We start from the raw sequence: 22841 nt of genomic DNA on the forward strand, positions 1-22841 counted from the left end.
TCCAGACAAACAAGTGGATGGATGGCGGATTCTAACGGTGAATATGAAGATGGACATGTGGCAGTCCCAGTAGGCCATATCAACAGTGGGAACAGAGTCAAGCTGAAGTCCTGGGATGGTTAGGAGTTCTCTGCCTTCCAGTTCCTTGGCACATGCACTGGGTGGTCAGGTTGACCAGTTGGTGGGAACACCACCACAGCAGTGCTAAATGTCTACCTCTCTATGAGTCCAGGTGAGGGAGTTCTAGCCTTGCCTTGGTCTAGCATGTCTGATAAGTTCTTGGGTCTGTTTTTCCTGATATGATTTTGCTATGCTTGTGTGCCCCTACAGTCCCAAATCACCCCGATAAACTTACAGGATGGGCACCCTTTCTAGTCTTAAGAATAAGCCATTTGTCAGTATGTGTTGCAAAGATGGTACCAGGCAGATGAGCTGTTCATGTGTCCTCTCACGTGTCCAGCCATCCTCCACCCTCAAAATGAGTCCAAAGCTTCTTGCAAAATGGAATCTCTCAGGACAAGACACAGAAAGACGACTGTCTTCCACATATGAAGTAACACAGGGCAGGGCACAGCCTGGTGTCCACAGTCAGAGGGAATCTTGCTCTTAGGAGCTCTCCAAAAGTGCTGGAGATGGACAAGAAGACAGCAAGAGGTAAGGAGGAGTGTCTTGAGTAAGTGCAGGATTGTGGGGGGCACAGAGCCAGAGATGTATGAGGAGGAAGGGAGTCAAGTGTAAAACAACTTCCCAAATGGGGCTGGAGAGATTGTTGAATGGTCAAGAGCACTGGCTGCTCTTCCAGAGGACCCAGGTTGAATTCCCAGTACCCACATTACAGCTCACAGTAACTCCAGTTCCAGGGGGAATCTGATCCCTCTTCTGGCCTCTGCGGGCACTAGGTATGCATGTGGTGCAGATATACACGCAGGCGACATACTTACACACAGAAAAATAAAAGTTTAAAAGAAGAACTCCCCAAAGCAGGCACAGGGCCCCTGTTCACAGAAGGAGAGCAGAGACTGCTCCTGACAGTTGGTGCCAAGGCTCCGCCATCAAGGGCGGCAAACAGAGGCTGCAGACAGCAGGGATGGCCTCGGCACACACAGCATGACCTTGAGCTGAGCAGACTGTCCAGATGCCAACAGACCGGTAAACCGAAGACAGGAGGGTCAAGGTCAGGTGACCTATCTACGCTCCCCCAGCACCCCCAGCTTCTTTCTGTCTGGAAGTCTCATTTCAAACCTCTCCGCACTTTATGCTGCTTCTGCTGAGAAGTCCACCCCAGGCGTTCTCACCGTGCTTCCCTGCCTGGGATGTGACTGGCTTTGTCTGGCTTCTTTTTCTCCTTCTCCTCCTTTTTCCTTTTTCTCCTTCTTCTTTTTTAAAAGGCTTATTTATTTTGTTTTTGTGGATGGCTGTTTTGCATGTGTACATGCATATCTCTCATGTGTTTGTCTGCACTCTCTGAGGTCAGAAAGGGCATTGGATGCCCTGAAACTGGAGTCGTAGATGGGCGCCAGCTACCATGTGGGTGCTGTCATTCAAACCTGGGTCCTCTGCAAGAGCAGCCAGTGCTCTTAACCGCTGCGCCATCTTTCCAGCTCCTCCCAGGCCACTTCTAAGATCCCCTCTATACCTTCAGTCATGACAGCTTCAATATGACATGGAGGATGGCTTTCTTTATATGTATCCCACTTGGTTTTACAGGCTTGTTAGTGTCATTTTGTTTTGTTTTGTTTTTCTTAATCAAATTAGTGCTCATTCTTACTTCTTCAAGGGTTTTCTTCTGCAACCTCAGTCTTCACACTACCAGCTACACAAGGATTGCCTGATGTCGTTTTTCAGATCCCCCCCCTCTCTGTTTGTGTGTGTGTGTGTGTGTGTGTGTGTGTGCGCGCGCGCGCGTGAAATAAAGAAATAAAAATGGATAACCCCTGTAGACAACACCTGAGGTTGACTACGTTCATTGCACACATGTGTGCATGTATGTGTGAGGACTAGTGACCAACCTCAGGAGCTGTGTCCAGGTGTCATCCATTTTTATTTATTTACTTACTTACTTGAGACAAGGTCTCTTGCTGTCTTGGAACTCAATGATCCAGTTAGGCTGCCTGGCCAGGGAGCCAAGGGTACTCCTGTCTCTATGTCCCAGTGCTGGGATTACATGTGTGCACCTCCACGCCAGGATGCTGTACATGGATGCTGAGTCTTGAACTCAGGCTGAGTCTTGAACTCGAGCTTGCTCGGCAAGCTCGTTACGCACTGAGCCCTCTCCCCATGCAGGTCTCTTTTTTCAGTATTTTGTTTTCCAGCTGTTTTGCGTTTGCAGAATTTTTACAGAACCAGTGTGGAGCTCCTGTGCACCTCAGACTGCTTCTCTACTGTCACTTGTCACAATGGGGGATGGCTCACAGTGAATGAACATATTTTACACGATTGTCAACCAATGCACATACTTTATACAGGTTTCCTGGAGTCTTTACTGCCCCAGGATCCTGCCAGGAGGTATTTTATAATTTCTTGTCTTTTTTTTCTTTGCCCTTTCATGGTTTTAAAGTGTCTACAGCTTTGTTTCTGATGCCTTTATGGTGTAAAGGCTTTCTGTGTAGATATTTCATAGACTGCTCTGTAATTGGGGCTTTAATATGGGTTCTTATGGTTAAACTGAGGATGCAGGTTTTGAGAAGGAGGAGGAGAACCACCAGGGAGAAATGACCACATCCCCATCACCTGGGACACATGCCATCAATGGGACATTTCTCTCCTGGTGCTGGCCACGTGACTTGGTCCTGTCACGGATAAAGCAGCTGTCAGTTTCTCCCTTGCAAGCTCGCTCTTCTCATGGGCCCACCCTGTAGTCTTTAGGGGAGAGCCATTGTGCTCCTTACTCACTTCTGGAGGGAGGACCCCCCCTACACACCCTTTCAACATGGAGTCCCTGCTACATGGTTGTCTTGGGAGCCCTCAGCCTGGGAGATTTGAATTCTCTCCCCATCTGCTTGTGGCTTGTGGAGGTGTGGACTCATGGATGAGTTCTTGCCTTACACCTGAGTCCCCACACGGCCACTGCTATTTTGGTTACGGCTCACATCAGTCCATCCTTCCCGGGCCGCTCTTTCATTGGCTTGTGTGTCTTCCATCCTCCCTCACTTCTGGACACAAGGAGATGTTCTAGGCTCATACTGTGTTTTCTGTCTCTGTCTTGGAATCTGCCTGTCAAGGCACCCTGAGAGGACAGTAAAAAGATAGACTGTGTGTGGGCTTCTCCAGGATATTACTGCCTTTAGGTGGTTGCAGCTGGCAAAGCAAGGAGTGTGTGTGTGTGTGTGTGTGTGTGTGTGTGTGTGTGTGTGTGTGTGTGTAAGTACATGGGAGTGCACACACATTAGTGGAAGCCAGAGGCCAACATTAGGTACCCTCACTCACTCTCTACTTTTTGAGACAGCTTCTCACTGCTCCAGGAGCTCCCTGATTTGGTGGGGCTGGCTGGCCAGCGAGTTCCAGGGATCCTCCTGTCTCCACCTCCCCCGCATTAGGATTACAGATGTACATGACCACACTGACTTTTAACATGAGTGCTGGTAATCCCAACTCAGGTCCTCATGCTTGCCAGGCAAACACTTTCCCCACTGAACCATCTACCCCACCCCCATAATATCATCTACTGACCATCACAGTATCACAGCCAAAGAAAGACTCCTGCTCTTCACCTCTCCCATCCCTCCATCCCCCCACCAGGTCTCTTGTCAATGACTGTTTGGTTTAAGAAGCTCTCCCTCTCCTCTCTGCAGCACGCCTCACTAGGAAGCATGCTCAGCTCAGCCTCCTGCACCAGCAGCGATGAGCATTCCCGATGCCTCACACGGCTTCCTCCTGACAGCTCATCCCTCTTTATGGCTGAATGATACTCGGCTGTAAGGACTTGGTACAGTTTAGCCATCCTCCTACCGGCCGGTGTCTGACAACTGTGAATAATAGCTCTATAAATAGCCGTTGCAGGTTTTTGTATGGGCATGAGTTTTCAAGTCCGTTAGGTGGATACCGGGAGAGCAGTGGCTGGATTGTCAGGTAAGCCAGAGGCTGGCTTTGAAAGAAACTGTAGAGCAGCTGCCTCCCTCTGAGTAGCCAGGCCGGTTTGCATTCCCTCCAGTCAGGGACACAAATTCTAGAGCTTTTTGCTCTGCATCCTCTCCAGAGCTAGGCAATGTAAAAAAGCTCAGCTCAAGTCCCAGACCAGGTTGGTTTTCTTCTGCTCCTCTTTGACAAGTTTTACATTTTCCCGTCTCCCATTTGGGTCCCAGATCTCCACTGAGCCAGTTATCACATAAGGCCCTTCTCGACTCTTTCTTTTTCTTTTGTGCATCTGAAAGTATTGCATATGCCGCATGCAGGTGGCACCTACTGTTGCTGCCATATGCAGGTGGTGCCAACTGTTTAACACCATTGGTGCAAAGACCGTTTTCCGCCTGGTTCACTTCTTATGTTTTCTCTGTTCTTAGGTTTGGGTGACTTCTATTGTCTTTTCCCCCTGTCACTTCCGGTCATTGTCACCACCCAGTGGGTTTATCATTGTACCTATTATAGATTTTATTTCTCAGACTCGCATTTTTTTAAATAGGTATTTTTTTGTTTGTTGTTTGTTTGTTTTGCTTGGGCTGGCGAGATGGCTCAGAGTTTCACAAAGCCTGCTGCCAAGCCTGAGGGCCCCAGGAGTTCAATCTCTGAGACCCACACAGTAGGAAGAGAGAGCTGACTCCTGCAAATTGTCGTCGGACTTCCATGCGCGTGCTGTGCTATGTGCACGCGCGTGCACACACACACACACACACACACACGCGCGCACACACACACACACATAAACAGATTGTAAAAGAGGCCATCTAGATGACTGACCAGTCCCTGTTGGTGAGAGAGGCGCCCTGGGTCTCGATGGGCTCCCCCATCCTTAGCTCTGCCTGACGTACTTACTGGCTGTTTCATTTTCCTTGACTGAGCTGTGGCAAGCCCTCCTGCACCCCTTTGCCATCTGCCATGCTGTGCCTTCCATTTGCACCCCGCCCCCATGCACACACATTCTCATTCATTCTTTTCTCCTGCAACAGAACCGAGTAGACACCCTATCCCGATAGAGCCGGGTCTACCAGAAACCTCCATCACACTCCCATGCCTGGGCCCAAAAAGCATAGCAGGAAGTCCCTGAAATGCAGGAGGTGAAGAGCAGGAAGCAGGGCTCACACTGGCGACTAGATTCTGAGTCCTCTATCCCGGGATGGGTCCAGAGCCCCGAGAGAGCAGTCACATGGGCTCTGAATTCCTAAGAGGGGTTGGCCTGGAAGAGGGGCTTAAGTGTCCTTGGAGACTGACGGAGTTGAGAGCCGGCAGCTCGGCATCTTCAGCACCCATTAGGGCTCATCACTCCTGATAGCAGGGCTTTAATGATTGGGCTGGCGAGATGGCTTGGCAGGTAAATGAGCTCCCCCACAAGCCTGGTGACCTGGGTTTGATCGCCAGAACCCATATAAAGGTGGAAGAAGAAAACCAGCTTCACAAAGCTATCCATGTCTCCAGGAGTGACTTGGCATTGTGTCTTTCAGAGGATCTGGGAGATTCTGAATCCCCACCTTTAAGGGACAGAACGGTGCCTGACACCCGCCAGCCCCCAGGTGGAGAAGCTGAGTTGGCTGGGAGTCTCAGGGAACACTCTGCTGCCTCTGCCCTGCAGGACTCTCCCCCATTCCCTGGGCCAGCAGGCACCAGGGTCAACAAGATGGCTGACCTGTGGCTGCCGGAAATGCTCCTCACACAGGCTTAATGAACTATTTGTAAATTCAGTGGCAAGTCAGAGCCTCTCCAACTGACATAATTGGCTGTTTGTTTTCCTCTCTTCCCAGAGGCAGGCGGGAAATAAGGAACGTTAACAGTTGCTGAGTCTATAGACCTTGGCGGATGACCTGGGGGTTGCAGGGTGGCCTCCTCCACCACAGCTTCTTCTCCTCTTCTGTGGACCCAGCCAGGCCAGGGGGAGGCCTGTACACTTGGGTACCCACTGCCAACCACAAAGCCCATCCTCAGAAAGTATACCAGCGCTTCATAAAAACCCAAACTCTCAAAACCAGTCTCTAGAAATGTTTTTCAGGGTTGCCACTGACACATGCAATGGATACCTCCAGGACGCTTCTCTTGGAGGAGTCGGAGGGCGTAGATGGCACAGAGAATGGGAGACTGCAGGTCCTAGGTTCAATTCTGCCTATGCCACACCAAGCCACTGGGAGGGAGAGGACTCTCTCACCTTTGCTGCCCCAGGGAGCCCCTGTGGGTTCTGTCGTTCCCCCAGTTCTACACGGGTACCACACTCAACACCTCACCACTTTTCTCATAACAGCAGGGCTTTTGTGCAAAATGACTCTTATTGCCCATGCAATATTCCGTTGCACACACACACCTGCTAGAGACTGTTCTTAGCAAATGTTTCTGGCCAGCGGCGTAGGCTGTTTTCAAGGCCCTGTTTAGACAGAATTGCCTTGTTCTGCACCTCTGCACACATCACCGGTGATTCTTCAACAGAAAGCCCTCTAGGGGAATTGCCGGAAAGAAATAATCAGATTTTTCAAAGCTTATCTCTGGTGTTTCTATTGATTTTACAGTTAGGAGCTATTACCCTCGCTCTGCAGACGGTAAGCGATTTCTTTCCTACCATCTGGGAAAGGCTCTCTGCACACCCTTGCCCTCAGCCCGCGCTACCTGTCTCCAGGCCTTCCGCTCTCCCAAGACATTCCAACCTTGAGTAGTGCCCGGGGCCTGCCTGACTCTGGGCTCTGCAATGCACATTCTGAGGCTAGAGTCTTGTGGTTGGGGGGAGGCTCCCTTCACTATTGGGATTTGCATGCCTTTATTCTGGACTGTGAGCAGCATCCAGGCAATTGCAATTTCCCCAATACCTACGCCTCTCTGTCTCCCTCTGGGGCTGTCTCTCCAGCTGATCGGCTGACCCTCCATTCACCAGGCTGTGAATTAATTACTCACAGTATCTGTCAAAGAACTCAGGAAAACAATTTTAGAAAAGAAAGTCCTTTTTCTCGCCTGGTGGCTTTTGTTGTGGGGGCAAGGGATGGTTATGAATTACATCAGAGCTATTCTGGGATATGTGGGCAGGGCAAGAGCCCCAGCTCCACTCTGAGCAGGCACTGAATTTCCAGGTACCAGGGATTGTGCCCTAATGTCACCCTAGTAGGGATAAGAGTATCGCCCTGAGCTGCTGGGTATCTACTTTCTGAATAACCTTGGTATGGAGAACTGTCATTAGGGAACAGGATGCCCCCAATTCCTAAAGAGCATCTAGAACAATCTTTTCATTAAGGAACTAGGAGCCCTCAAGAAGGGAGAGGTTATTCCTCACGACAGAAGGGACTGATGGCGGCCTGGGCACTGCAATCTTCACCCCTTCACCAGGTGACCCCTTAATTTATAAAGGGGGGGCATCATCTTAGGTTGGTTTCCCTGGAAACAGAGATACTCAGCATAGAAAGCACTGGTTGGGGAGGGCGCTCCTCAGACACTTGGGGTGGGCTGGTCAGTTGGGAAGGTTCTCAGCCTTCCTAATGCGGCGACCCTTTAACACAGTTCCTCGTGCTGTGGTGGCCCCCCCAACCCTAAGATTATTTTGTCGCTACTTCATAACTGCAGTTTTGCTGCTACTGTGAATCGTGATGTAAATATCTGATATGTGACCCCTGTGAAAGGGCCATTCAACCCTCAAGGGGTCTCAGCCCACAGGTTGAGAACTGCCGCCATAGATGCTTCCAGTAAGTTGCGTGGTGGCCTCATCCCAAACCCTGAAACCTGAGAACCTGACTTTCTTTGGAAATGAGGTCTCTGCCCATGTAAATTACACATCTCAAACTGCAGTTACTTGGGACAACCGGGAAGAGCTGTAAAGGCAAGGCCATGCATCCTCATAACAGAGGAGGAGGAGGAGACAGGGACCAGACAGCCACATGGTGACATATGGCAAAGTCTGAGACTGGAATGATGGGGCCACAAGAACTCTGGAGCCATCGGGAGCTTGAGCAGGGAGGAGGGCCCTCCAGGAGCTGATGGAAGGGAGAATGCTCAGTGGCCAAGAAGCCTTCCGGCTTTGGGCATCCAGTCTAAGGGGCTGTGCGTTCTTTTGCTTTAAGCTACTGAACGCCGAGTGCTTCTGTGTGACAGCCTCCAGGAGCCAGCACCATGCATCGGCAGGATGGTGAAGTCAGGGCAGAGGGGCTTGAATAGATCCTCTAGGGAGCTTGAGGGCTGGGTGGCTCTTCGGAGGTTTCCAGTTGCCTGCAGGGAGGCATGAGACCTGCCTATGACTCCCCTCATCCAAGCCTAGGCCCAGCTCAGGTGCAGCAGAGCTTGGTGCTATTGCTACACTGTGACAACCGTGGGGAACCATGACTCCTAACAGGAAAGAGGCGCGGCAAGTCAGGGGGAGAGAAGGCTCGTGCCAGCCCCATAACAAAGGCTTAATCATCTCCTTCTGAGAGTGTGTGAGAAGCAACTGAACACCATCCCCGACAGGGTGAGAACGCCGCCCGCCCGCCCGCCCGGTAAAATACGGCAGGAGAGAATAAAAAGCAAACGCACCCGCCTCGCTAGCAATCAGAAGGCAAGATGAAGACAATATTATCCTCCCCCGAGTCAGGGTGGCTCGTGGTGCAGGGAGGGGCGGGGATCTGGTGTTTACTTAGAGAGTGAGGTGCAGAGAGGCGGAAGTCTCCAGTGGAAGTCTCACACTCGAGCTGCACACTGTACCTTCTCGTGTAGGCAGGTTTGTGCAGTGGAGAATCTCAGCTGAGCCACTCCACAGGTGCACGGAGCACGGGCCAGCCTTGGCTACCGCACTATGCTTCACAAAGCCACACACATGGCGCCTTCATGTGTGCAGGCCGGCGCCTAGCACACCAGCTGTGCTGGGATTCTCAGCAGCATGCATGAGGGCACAGCTTGGAAAGGCCTCCACAAGGACACTTGGCAGGCCAGCTCTAGTGTGGCCTTCACACCAATGAGGATGTGAGCAGACCGCACTCAAGGCGTCCTCACACTCCCTGGTCTCTGCTCAGTGGTGACCTTGCCACACTCTCTCTAGGGAACAGAAGCCACCAGGTGAAGCTGACCTGTGCCTTTTTCACACATGTCCCCTACCACAGGGGGAGAGCACATTGCTATCCCCATACAGACCCAGCTATGCCCCTCATCTCTCTTCCCATCCATTTTCCCATCCGCACACAGCACCCCAGTCATCCTGCACCCCAAAGAAAAATCTTGTCCTTGAGTGTCCTTCAGAGCCCCCACCCCAAAAAGGGCAATGTCCTCAGTATCCCTTGAGGTCTCAGGTCACCTCCTGGCATCCTCCCGAAGGCCCCTTCTCAGCCTCCGTCTGCCTTGCTGCTAGGCAGCTTGCATATCCCTTGCCCACGGCCCTTCCTCTCTCCTCTTCCTCCTTTTTCTTCCTCTTCCCTCTCCCCATATTCTCCCGCCTCCTTTTCTCCTGCCTTCTCTGCATGTGAAAACCAGAGAACAACCGCAAGTAGTCCTCAGGCACCATCTGCCTTGAGACAGGGTCTCTCATTAGCCCAGGGTTTGGCAGTTCAGCTAAGATGGCTGACTAGTGAACCCCGGGGGTCCACATCTCTGCCTCCCCAAGCCTAGGATCGTGAGTGTGTACCCCAGACCCCAGCTTTTTTTCGTTCCACGAGGGATCTGGGGATCGAACTCAGCAAACACTTCTGGCGGGAACATCTCCCCAGCCCAAATCTCAATTAGTTTATTTTTAATTGTAAAAAATTATTTTCATGTATGTGGATGCTTGGGCTGCATGTATATCTGTGCACCATGTGGAAGGCAGAGAGGGCATCAGATCCCCTGGAAATGGAGTCACAGACAAGTGTGAGCTGCTGTAAGGGTGCTGGGAATTGAACCCGAGTCCCCCATAAGAACACTGCTCTTATCTGCAGAGACATCTCTCCAGCCCCTCATTTAATTTATTTTTGGGGTAAGTTATATGTAGCACAGACACGTGGCTTTGAGCATTTTCATTGCACCTGGAGAAGTATTGGGTCCAACACGCAGCTGTGCAGCCCCCATGACGTCACCCCTAGAATGTCACCTCCATAACTGTCTTCATTCTGCAAAACCAAGTCAGTATCTGTAAATGTAACCCCGGAAGCCTCCATCTACTTCCTGTCTCGGTGAACTTGATGACTCTGGGGACCTGTGAACATGGAATTGTTCAGTGTTGGTCCGTTCTCCTATTTCCCAGTCGGGATAACAGGCGTGCACCACCACATCTGGCTTGGGAGGTGCTGAGCACAGAACTCAGTCTTCCTGCCTGTTGGGTGCACCTCACACTGAGGCACATCCGGCCCTTGGACTTGATTCTTTCATGAAGCATCCAGCCCCCTCCCCAAAGCTATAGCAGATGTCAGGATCCATTCCCCCTTCAAGGTTGACTCTATTGTTATCCAGCCCATCAGTTTGGTGCTTGCCAAGGCTCAGCGATCACTGGCATTCTCCATTCCACAAACCCGGCTGAGCACCAGAGAGCATGCCGGATACCACTGAAGGAGCTTGGGTACCACTGAGGCAGAGTCTGTTCTGGCTGTGGCCCCAGAAGCAGAATGGAAGCCAGCAGCTTGTCATGTGATGTAGGACATGAGCGAGGTCATCTGTGAAGGCTGAGCAGGACTGAACACAAATGACACTTCCTGAGTAGTTACAGTTACTGTAACCCTACCCCACATCTGCTCGGTGCCTGCTGTAGATTGTGCGTTTTTCTGAATGACACGCATCAGCTTCTAGGGAGCACAGTCAGCCTCCACCCCTCCAGGGGGTGTCTCAGGCCCCACTTGACAGAGGAAGACACTGAGGTAAAGAGAAATGACCCAGCACTGGCACATCTGGGCTCGGCTTTGCCGAGTCTCCACCTTAGGCAGCCAGGCTTGGAGCTGCAAGAGTCTCGGGGGGAGAGGGGGCGCTGAACTATCCTCCCCAACAACCAGAGCTACCCCTCCCAGATATGGAAGGATGTGGCTGTTAGCCTGACCTCGGAGGCACAAGCTTTGCTTCTAGAAGTTTCCAGGCCTTGCCCAGGCTTTCAGCTGGATAGGGATTGTTCAGGAGAATCAGGATTGTCCAAGAGTGGGCTCACCTCAGAGAGAAGAAGGGAAGCCGTGGACTGGGCGTTTTAACAGGTGTGACAGCCGTGTGGCCTGTTGGGTATTAGCGGGTGACGGTGGAAGCTCTGGAAGCCCTTAACCCTTGTGCCATCCAGCGCCGGAGCTTGTCTCAGGCCACTTTGCATCGAAGCAGGCAGCCGCTGAGGGAAAGAGCCCCGGTGGAGTCGCATGGTGTCTGAGAGGCCAAGCTGCAGTCCTGTGCCCAGCATGGTGGTCCAGACCGGCTTCCTAGAAGCACACCTTACAGCTGGTAGAAGGAGCAAGCCACGTTCCCGGGGTGGCTCAGCGGAAGGCAGCGGCTGTATGGCAGCAAGGCCAGTGGCATCCTTATCCAGGCTATGACTAACTGGAAGTGACAGGCGGCAGAGCAGGAGCAGGTGGCAATTCATCTGCTCTGTCAGACATCAGATCTGCAGCGAGGACCCCCTCAGATCCCTGGGGCCAAGGGACCTTAAGCAAGAGGGCAGGCAGGGCTATGTGGAGAGTAGGGCGAGGACATTTAGAAGGGCTTAGGTAACAGAAGGCTGGCCCCTGTGCTTGGCCCCCGGCTGGCCATCCCATCCCAGCAACCCACTGTGCCTCTCCACCCCAACAATGGATGGACCCCAGCACTGTGTGGATCCAGATGACAGGACCAATGAGGATGCAGGCTCTCTCGGTCGGGGATTGCTGTTTACCACCACAGTGCTCTGCAAAGAAGGGATGGACTTCCCTGGGAATGACCAGCACCTGGTGAGGACTTGGGGTTCAGCAGAAAAGAAATTAAACTAGAGATATCATCAAGGCTGAGCCCCCAGGGCTAAACCCTGAAGTCTGACCCCAGACCAGGACTCCTATCTCTCCTGAATCCCAGTCCCACAGTTCCCAAGCCTACCGCTGTATCTTGACCTCCAACCTCTGACCTCTACCCCCGCCTTACACTGGCTCAGCAGCCACCCCCAGCATGCCTTTGCTGTCTCCTTTGTTATCAGGAACTTCAAACAGTTGCTCACATCACACCCAGAGGTGAACGCATGATGCTCGCTGGCTTGCTTGCTTGCCTGTGCTCAGCTGGATTAACCCACTGTCTTAGTTAGGGTTTCCACTGCTGTGAGAAAACACCATGACCAAAAGCAACTTGGGGAGTGTGCTGGCTGGTTTGCGCTGGCGTCCTTTGGGAAGAAGGAACCTCACTTAAAAAAAAAAAAAATACCTCCATAAGATTGACCCGTAGGCAAACGGTTAAGAGTCTTGTCTTCATTAGTGATTGATGCGGGAGGGCCCAGATCAGGGGGAGCAGTGCCACCCCAGGGCAGGTGGTTCTGGTGGCAAAAGAAAGCGTCACACGGGGGAGCAAGCCAATAAGCAGCACCCTTCCAAAGGCCTCTCCCTCAGTTCCTGCTTCTAGGTTCCTGCCTTGAGTTCTTGCCTTGACTTCCCTCAGGGAGGGATGAAGTGTTACCTGAGAGGTGTGAGTCAAATAAAACCTTTCCTCTTCAGGTTTCTATTGCTCATGGTATTTTATCACAGCAATAAATCACAGTCTTAGCAAACTAAGACTGGGGAGGAAGGGTACCTTTTACCTCACAATTTGTAACATCATCCAGGGAAGTCAGGGCAGGAACCCAAGGTAGGAAGCCGGAGGCAGGAACTCAAGCAGAGGGTGTGGAGGGGTGCTGCTTACTGGACTGGTCATGGCTTGCTCAGCCTGCTCTCTTATACCACCCAGGACCACCAGCTCCAGGGTGGAACTACCCACAGGATCCTGGCCCTCACACATCAATCACCGAGAAAAATGCACCACGAGCCAAACTGGTAAGGCATTTCTCAATTGAGGTTCCCTCTTCCAGAATGACTCCAGATTGTGTCAGGCTGACATAAAACCAGCCATCACACCCATTTGTACAGTGAGACCTTCTGCCTAGGTAATGGTGCCACTCACAGTGGGCTGGGTCTTGCCGCATCAGTTAATTTAATTAAGCCAATTTCCCCCAGGGATATGCCCATGGGCCAACTTGACCTATGTCGACCCTCACTGAGAAACTGGGGGCAGCGAAGGAGCCCGGCTACCCTGCCTCTCCCCACCACATACTCCACCCTCCGGCCTCTCCCCTCTGTGCACCAGGGAGCAATATTTCCGGCAGCCTTCACTCTTACTGACTACTCTTCACCAGCTGTGGCTTCTGGGATTTACTGGGATTTTCTGTGACACGCTTGGCAATCTAGTTGAGGAATTGGACAGTTTAGCTGCGGAGTGAGATTTATTCGGGAGTCACGCTCTGTCCTGAGCCACAAGGCTCCTCTTCAGCCGGCTCTGGGGAAGAAGGGTGCTCACTCTGGCCGCTCTGCTGTTGACGATCTGAGTGGCGTGGGACTTGGGAGCTGTAACTCAGGTTTCTTCAAAGACACTGGGAAACTAGGGCTGGGAAAGCATCACTGAAGTAGCCTCAAGAGCCCGAGGCAATTTTGCCAGTAGATAAGAGGAGCTGACTGTGGCAGCATGGGGGGCGGTGGGGGGGGGGCTCCTATAGGGAGGAGCTTGGCGGCCTTTGCAATCTACGGAAATAAACAAACTGACTATAGGGGACTTCCACCTCAGCCTACCAGCACCTCGCCCCCTCAAACACTCACCCCACCCCACCTTCTCAATGGTCCTTCTCTGTATCTGGATGCCACCGTCTTGGCCACATGGGCCTCTCTACGTATGGGGTCTGAGTACCTGCCCTGCCTCTGAGGTTGAACATGTTTTCTCAGTCTGAGCTCAATTGTAAGGCCACCTCCGAGGGCGACATCCCTGTCTTCCTGGCCCCGTGTCCCTGTTCCTCCTCTGCCCTTCCAGCACCTTTTGCAAGGAATTTGTAGTACTATGTATGTGTGCATAAATGTGTGTGTGTGTGTGTGTGTGTGTGTGTGTGTGTGTGTGTGTGTGTGAGAGAGAGAGAGAGAGAGAGAGAGAGAGAGAGAGAGAGAGAGACCTCATGTGCTTGTGTCCCATGCAGGTAAGCACCTTCCCTGTAAATATTGATTCACCCACCAGATAAAGAATGAATACCAGGGCTGGAGAGATGGCTCAGTGGTTAAGAGCACTGACTGCTTTCCCAGAGGACCCGGGGTTCAATTCCCAGCACCCACATGACAGCTCACAACTGTCTGTAACTCTAATTCCAGGGGATCCAACACCCTCACGTAGACATACATGCAGGCAAGAACACTAACACACATAAAAATAAAAAAAATAAAAAAAAATAAAGAATGAATACCAGGAGATCACACCTTTCACTGGGAGTCTATGCTGGGTTCACTGCCAGTTAGGTCTGTGGGAGACAGACCTCTCTATCAGCCACCTCACTGAGTGCTTCTCAGAAACCAGAAGGGCTTAGTGAGGCAAGTGGCAGAGTGGTGTGACCACCCTGAGATGACAGCAGGTAGGGTGGTCTCCTCTGCCTGCCTGTCCACACAGCCTGGGCAGCTGAAGGAGAGCTGAGTCCTGCTGAGCCCCGGGGGAGCAGGTGCCGAGGACTGTCATCCACACTTAGCACTAGGAGAGGGAGAGGAAAGACAGGAGGAGGAGGGAGGGGGAGGAAGAGGGGATGCAGGGAGGGGAGAGATGTGGAGGAGGAGGGAGGAGGGAGGAGGGAGGAGAGGGAGAGGGGACGCAGGGAGGAAGGGGAGAGATGGTGGAGGAGGGATGGGAGGGAGAGGGGACGCAGGGAGGAAGGGGAGAGATGGTGGAGGAGGGATGGGAGGGAGAGGGGACGCAGGGAGGAAGGGGAGAGATGGTGGAGGAGGGATGGGAGGGAGAGGGGATGCAGGAAGGGGAGAGATGGTGGAGGAGGGAGGGAGAGGAAGAGGGGATGCAGGAAGGGGAGAGATGGTGGAGGAGGGAGGGAGAGGAAGAGGGGATGCAGGAAGGGGAGAGATGGGGGAGGAGAGAGGGGGAGGAAGAGGGGATGCAGGGAGGGGAGAGATGTGGAGGAGGAGGGAGGAGGGAGGAGAGGGAGAGGGGATGCAGGGAGGAAGGGGACGAATGTGGGGGAGAGGGGAGAGGGTGGATGAGGGAGACAGGTAAGGATGGAGGGGGGTTCAGGGAGAGAAGGAGGAGGAAGGGGAGGCAGTAGAGGAGGGAGGAGGAGAGAGTGGAAGGGGAGGGGCGGGAGCTAAGAGGAAGGGAATGGAGAAAGCTGTCGGGGTGAAGGAGAGAAAGACACTTAGATGTTTGTGAAGGAGGCAGCTTCTGTGATGGGGACCAGGAAACTCCCTTCTAGTCCTGGACTCAGGGGTTGGGGGCGGGAGTTGGCTCTCTGCACTCTTCTTCCTGTTTCTGGAGCTGGGGAGGTAGGGTCCTGTTGGGCCAGGATCACAGAAAAGTCTAGAAGCTCCCTGGAATAGAAGCCCCTCTGGAAGCCATTAGGCAGAGTAGCTCAGCCTTGGATGGCCCAAGGTTGTCCTAAACCTACCAAGACCCTGGGCCCTGGGAGACACAGAGGCCTCTGGTGGGTCTGAGGCCCACGCTTCAGTCCTGAAAAGGCAAGGTGCCTGAAGGGAGACATCAGCTGCCAGAAGAGGTAAGTTCCGAAAGCGTTTACCTCAGTCCAGACGGGTTTAATGCACAAGGTCCAGCATCAGGCTCTCCACACATCTATCTGCAAAAGGAGGTGGTGTCGCCTGCCCACACAAGCAAACACACCCGAGGGGTTGGGGGTTGGGGGGTTGACAAGTATGGCGGCGTTGTGACTCTTCCAAAGATCCGCAGGCAGCCATCCACAGGGAGCCTGCCCAAGGACAAGGCTAGGAGGCCATCCAGGGGTATCCAGCCAATCCAAATTCAGCCTGGCTTTGCCAGAGAGTAGCTGACCTTGGACAAGCACCCTTTCTGGATGCCGGATTCCACAGCTGTGAAACGGAAGACACAGCGGGACAAAGTGCCCTCCTGAGTCCCGAATGAGATCCTGGAGGTGATGGGTCTACACAGGGCCTGGATGTGGCTTCAGCTGTGTGGAATCTTCTGGCCCGGCTCCCTCCTTTTCCGTGTTTCTGGAGGCCTGAATGAAGCCAGTGAGTAAATCTAGTCAATGATATTTTCCCTTCCAATACCTGAGTACAGGCAATAGCTCCCATTAGCCCTCCTGCTCCAACAAAAAGCCACAAGAGATGAATGCAAGGTGGCGATCCTCAGTGTGACCAGGGACTATCTGGACCCACCAAGGCTTCTGTCACAACTCCACCTTCATCACCCTGGACCCTGAGCCACAGATGACAGGATCCCCAGGACAGCCAGAGAGAGACACCCAGTCTGGTGGCAACACACAGTAGCTGCTCCCCCGCAGGCCTCCCCCGCCCCACCCCTCAGCACCCGGGACATGCGGCTGTGCCAGATGCCAGGATACACCGGTTCAGCCTCGCCAGGCACACTGAGCAGAGAGGGAGCGAGGTCATAGCAGGATAACATGAGAGATAATTAGTGGTTTTTGTCAGTAACATGTTAATCCCACCGCTGTCTGCGCAGCCCAGGCTCCGAGCCAGGCGCCAATGGAGAAAATGAAATTTCCTAACCTGTTCCAAGCACTGGCTCTTCTCGAAGCCCTCAGCCTCCGCTGCCCACTTAATCCCAACAGAGTGATGAGGGAAGGCCTGTGACCCACTTACCGATGAGCACAGAGGCCAGGAGAGGCTGAACTGTGGGAGCTGATGAACCCTGGATTTCTGGTCCCCATGAAATGCTGGGTGCTGGGTGGTCCCTGCCCTCCTGGAGCCCTGTCTGGTAGATCTAGCTGTATTGTTGCTGGAGTTTTCCTGCCTGGCCCAAATCTCTGTCACCCGCCAGTCCCACAGCCGCTCAGACCCAACCAAGTAAACACAGAGACTTATATTGTTTAAACTGTTTGGCCTAATGTCTCAGGCCTCTAGCTATCTAGTTCTTACATCTTAAATTAATCCATTTCTATAAATCTATACCTTGCCACGTGGCTCGTGGCTTACCGGCATCTTCACATGCTGCTTGTCATGGCGGCGGCTGGCAGTGTCTCCCTCCGCCATCCTGTTCTCTCAGTTCTCCTCTCTGTTAGTCCCGCCTATACTTCCTGCCTGGTCACTGGCCAATCAGTGTTTTATTTATTGACCAGTCAGAGCAATTTGACATACAGACCATCCCACAGCACAGTATGGGGAATGGTATGGCCATCTGTCCTAGCAAATCCCCAGGTAAAATTGGGGAAGGCTTCCTGGAGGAAGTGATACTTGAACTGAGACCTCGAGAGAGATTACCGTGCCACAGCCCCTGTCTCCATTCATGCCTGGGTCTCTGCCACACTGGGTACTACTACAAAACAAGGCCCAGGTCTGGCTTCTCCGGGTTGCTGGGGCCACTCAGCTTGAGATGCAGGAATCACAGGGGGATCCAGGCATGACTGGCAGTGTGGGCTGAGGCAGAGGGCAGCAGGGTGGGGGAGCCTGCTGCTCACCCTGACACACCAGCTCTGCGGGGTAAGACACAGGGAGCTGTTGAGGAGTCATCAGAACCGTCAGTTCTGCTTCTTGGCAGAGTTTTAGGCCGGTGACTGTCCCCCGGTGCTGTGGTGTGCCCAGTGGAGCAGGTGACCTGATAGGCCACAGCAGCACCCTTCCAGGCCCAACTTGCAAATGGTATGTGGGAGAGAAGCTGAGATATACAAGTTGCTGGCCCTGCACTCTGGCTGTTCTGGAAGAGGGCTTTTTCTTTTTTTCTTTTTTTTTTTTTTTTGTTTTGTTTTTCGAGACAGGGTTTCTCTGTGTAGCATTGCACCTTTCCTAGGACTCACTTGGCAGCCCAGGCTGGTCTCGAACTCACAGAGATCCGCCTGGCTCTGCCTCCCGATTGCTGGGATTAAAGGCGTGCGCCACCACCGCCCGGCGGCTTTTTCTTTTTTATCTTCCTTTGTCCGCGGCTTATCCTCAGAATGCCACTGGTGTCCTCAGTTGGACAAGCTGAACTGACATTTGCCTTACAGCAATCTGCTGCCCTCGCCCTCCCTGTCTCTAACACAGAGCAAAGGTAGGCTGGTGGTTATGACGAGGGACAGGCTTGCTTCACCGGCAGCCGCTGTGTGGTGTCTAAGCTGGCCCTGTGGTGAACTGCACCATGGTGGGACTCAGACTCCCATGCCTCCAGAGCATGAATAATAAAAACAGAAAGGCCACCACTAGCTCTCCAAAGGCTCAGGCCAAAGGCTGAGGTGTAGGAGCAAAGAGGGTGGTCCTGGGTCAGGCTCTGCATCCCTATGACCTCGATCCCTGTGTCTGTAAAAGGCCTGGAACGAGGCGATTGCCAACTTCACAGGACCGCTGTGAATGTCAGTGTTGTGTCTACAAGTGCTGCCGAGGTGTTTGGGACACAGTAGTGCCTAATAAGTAGTGAACTGTTACCTCTTTGATGCCCAGCAAGCATCTTGTGTCCGCCACCACCTAAGCCTCAGAAACCCAGGGTGACAGGAGATGGTGTAGCCTGGATCCTGTGTGCTACCAGGACTTCTGTGACTGTATGTGTGTGTGTGTGTGTGTGTGTGTGTGTGTGTGTGTGTGTGTGTGTGTGTGTGTGTGTGTCGCGGGAACCCCCTAGAACTTGAAGCCACAACATCCCCACAAAGGGCCATCAGGCCAGCTCACTCATCTTGGCTCTGCAACACCTCAGGCCTAGAACTTGGTTTGAAATGGTTTCCTCTGGCTTCTCACAGACAAGTGCAAGCCCTCTGGAGGAGCTGGGGTGGGGTTTGAGGACCATGAGCACTGGACAGGCAAGCCACTGAACAAGGAAATGGGGCACGTGAGTGAGATCCAGCAAAGCCCCTACATGGCTGAGGCAAACCCACAATGTCTTTAGACAGTAGAACCTCTAGACAATACATATAAAATGAAGGCTTAACAGGATTAAAGAAACATCAAAGGGGGAGGATTAAAAAATAGGAGCCAGGAATGGCAGAAATAATCAAGCAGATTGGAAAAAGAATAAGGAAATTAATAAGTCAGTAATTGTATAAATTGGTGTAATTACTCTGGGAAGCAATTTGCCATTATCTAGTAAATATGGGGTGATCAAACCATCATCCTACTGTCTCCCAGGAGACAGGTGCCAAATTTCTGGAATCCCTGTTTGAGAGGGTTGGCTGGTTGGTTGGCTGGTTAGTTGGTTAGTTGGTTGGCTGGTTGGTTGATTAGTTGGTTGGTTTGTTGGTTGGTTGGTTGGGCTGGGTGGGTGGGTGGCTGGCTGGCTGGCTGGCTGGATGGATGGATGGATGGATGGATGGTTGGTTGGTTGGTTGGTTGGTTGGTTGGTTGGTTGGTATGAGAATGTCTCCTTAGGTAGCCCAAGTTGGCTTTGAAGTTAGAATCCTCCTGCCTTAGCCACCCAGAGTTATAAGTGTATGCCATCATGCCCTGCCTGGGAGTGTTGTTTGTAACAGCAAAACCCAACCAACCAACCAATCAAGAAAACACAATAGAACTAAAGAAAAGAGGGAAGCGGGGAAGAACAGGGGGAGAGAGATGGGGGAGGAAGGGAGGAAGGGACTTAGGGAAAGGGAGGGAGGAGCTTTTCAAAGGTAGAAATGTCTGGTCTGGGGAGGACTTGACTTACAAGGTAGTAGCTCCTCATCATAGGTAGGAGGGTAAACTAAGGCAGATGACTCCCTGTGAGTCTATTTAAGATTCTCGGAGCTACCTAGCATGGGGTCCAAGTCTGATATCTCCTGAGACCCCCGGCTTTGGGTCAGGTACCCGGGCCCCATGCACGGTGGCATGTGTATGAACGGCAGCACATAGGGTGACTGCAGTTTTCTTCTCACTCCACCTGTGTGCCAATACGCAGCCCCACCACACCAGCTCCCTGGAGCCCCGGTCTGCATGCCTGTCTCCCTGGCATCTGACTCATATGTTCCCAGGAACATGGAAGGCGTCCAAGCCCGGGTCTGTCTGGCCCTGCAGACAGAGCTGGGCTCCCTGTGCGAGGGGCTGGCTGCCTCTGCCCCTGCTTATGCATGCCCAGCCAGACCTGGTCTCTCCAGGCTGCTGCCTGGGGGGTGGAGGGTGGCACCCCTCTACAGTCAGACAGTCCTGGGAGTCAGGCTTGCATCTTCTAAGCCGTGTGACCTTGGTGAATGAGTCAAAGTCTCTGAGCCAAAACTGCTCATTTGCATAATGGAGAAAAGAATAAAGGCCCTTGGGGCTGCTGGGGGAGTGGGGGAGCTGTGTGATTTTACAGATTGGAAGACTCTGTATAAACAGGCTAGGCTCAAGCAGGGGCTCCTAAACCATCTGAGGTGGCAAACTCCATTCCCAGGTCTCCCTGTGCTAACCCACTTCTCTCACTACAGCCAAGTCACCTAAGCCACAGAGGATTCTGCTCCACAAAGGACAAAACTGAGGCCTGAGAGGAAGAGAACGCACAGGGGACATCTCAGACCTGAGAAACCACAGGCTTCAATGCACTGCTGTGCGCTTGAGGACAACCTTTGCCCTCTCAGACTACTCTGAGAGATTCCTACTCTGCTAGATTACTCATAGCTCTGAGGGGCACCGGGCCATAGGATGCCCTATAGCTTATACCCTTATGGCCAACCAGGAGAAGCCCTGCCTGGGATGGCCTGTCCCCAGAACTGCAGTCTGAACCCCAGTCACCAAGCAAGGCCAGCTTGGTCAGCCGAATCTCGGTGACCTGCCACCACCGCAAGTATGAGAATGACATGGTCGCCTGAGTGAGCTGCCGCGGTCGGGTGCCTGCTAAGCTGACTTACTTCGGCGACAACCCACAGATCTGTTCTCTGAGCTTTGCTCCTTTATCAAACACAGAGACAAGGCCAGCATGCACAGGCAGGGCCCTGGAGAACGAGCGGGCAGCCTGAGGATGCTATGCTTATGTGAAGCTCAGGGTCCCTTGCAGCGCACCACACACACAGTCAAGCCACACCGCCAGACCTGCTCTGTCTGCTGGCCGGCTGGCCTGTCTCCATGCCCAGGGTCTGGCCCAGCACCATGCTGAGGGACAGCGTCTTTTCTATATTGGTTTGCACATTGTGACTCTGACTTTCAGAGTGTTGCTTGAGGTCAGCTTGCTCTTAAACCTGGAACTTGTGCCTCCTTGTTGTCCCCATGATCCATGAGGTCAGCCCCAGTGGGAAGAAGCAGGCAGATGCTGGCTTTCCCTTCCTCTCATACAGTATTTGCCCTGAAGCCAATGTCCAGGCTTGCAGGCTGGGGACATGTGGCTTTAGCAGAATAGGAAGAAATTATCTCCAAAACACAGACTGGGCATCCCCACATCAGCACACTAGGGTCCCATGTCACCTGTAGGCAAGCCAACGCAGCACCAGGATGCACTGGCCAGGGAGACAGGCACAGCTAAAGGACCAGAGAAGAGCCAGGGGTCAGGAAGGGCACCTGAGACCCTGACCTGGCCTCTGCCCACTAGCATAGAGGCAAAGATGACAGGAGCAGAGGTCCCTGCTCATGCCAACCTCTGCCCCTGCAACACAAGGACACCGAGGCATCAGAAGGCAATCCCACACCCTCTGCCAGGCCGCTGCCCTTCTCCACCCAGGTGAAGTGTCTGGCAGGCCAGAATGCCAGTCTCAGCCACGGTGGACATAGTCTTTTCCAGCTGTCCTGCACCAGTCCCAGAACCTGACCATCCGCTCCGAGGGCAGGCTGGGACAGATAGTGACAGCAGTGAGTCACACATGCAGGAGAGACAGCCTCTGTGTGACCTTGCCCAGTGCGGGGACAATGGAAGCACTGTTCCAGATTGCGATGACTTCCTGTCTGGGTGAGAATGCTGTTTCCGATTCTGTCCACCAGTCACTGCCAAGCCAGTCACTGCACAGGAGACAGGAAGCCCAACCCTTAGAGGGAGTCAAAGTAGGAAAGCGCTCTGTGCCCCTACTAAGTGCCAGGCTCTATTGAGCTCGCCGCTTGTCCAAACGTGGTTCTTATACAATAGGTATGGCTGTCCCCATTTCACTGAAGGGCAAAGTTGGCCTTGAAGACATGAAACCCCTCGCCCAGGGTCAGGCAGCAGTATGGAACCCATGATTCCCCCGCCCCCATTTGGTCGTCTATCAATTTGTCCATTTGTTGTTCTGGTTCTGTGAGAGGGAGTCTTACTATGCAGCCCAGGCTAGCTTTAAGCCTGTGATTCTCCTCCAGCCCCCCGGTTGCTAAGACAACAGGTGTGTGGCCCCATCATTTACTTGTTCGTTCACTAGTCCTTGACTGCCTGGTCTTTGCCAGATACTGTGGGACTTGAAAGCTTCTACTCAAGCAGCTAGGTCATGCTGGAGCTGTATGAATGCTCTACCCTTGGCAGCTGTTCGTGTTGTGGAGGGTGGTCCCCGTTCTGATTTGCCATTGCTCAGATGTTAGCTGTCGATGTTAGGAACGTCACTGTCTAAGTTGTCAGAGAGACTGCCTTTAGGAGAAGAGTCCTGCCTGGGCTTCTGTCTCAGTTTGGATTTCTATTGCTGTGAAGACACACCATGACCACGGCAACTCTTATAAAGGAAAACGTTTCATAGGGCTAGCCTACAGTTTCAGAGGTTCAGTCCATTATCGTCATGGTGGGACATGGTGGCATGCAGGCAGACAGTGCTGGAGAAGGAGCTGAGAGTTCTACATCTTGAC

The sequence above is a fragment of the Peromyscus californicus genome, unplaced genomic scaffold, assembly GCF_007827085.1.
Source record: "Peromyscus californicus insignis strain IS unplaced genomic scaffold, ASM782708v3 Scaffold_20__1_contigs__length_68692818, whole genome shotgun sequence".
Classification (NCBI taxonomy): Eukaryota; Metazoa; Chordata; class Mammalia; order Rodentia; family Cricetidae; genus Peromyscus; species Peromyscus californicus.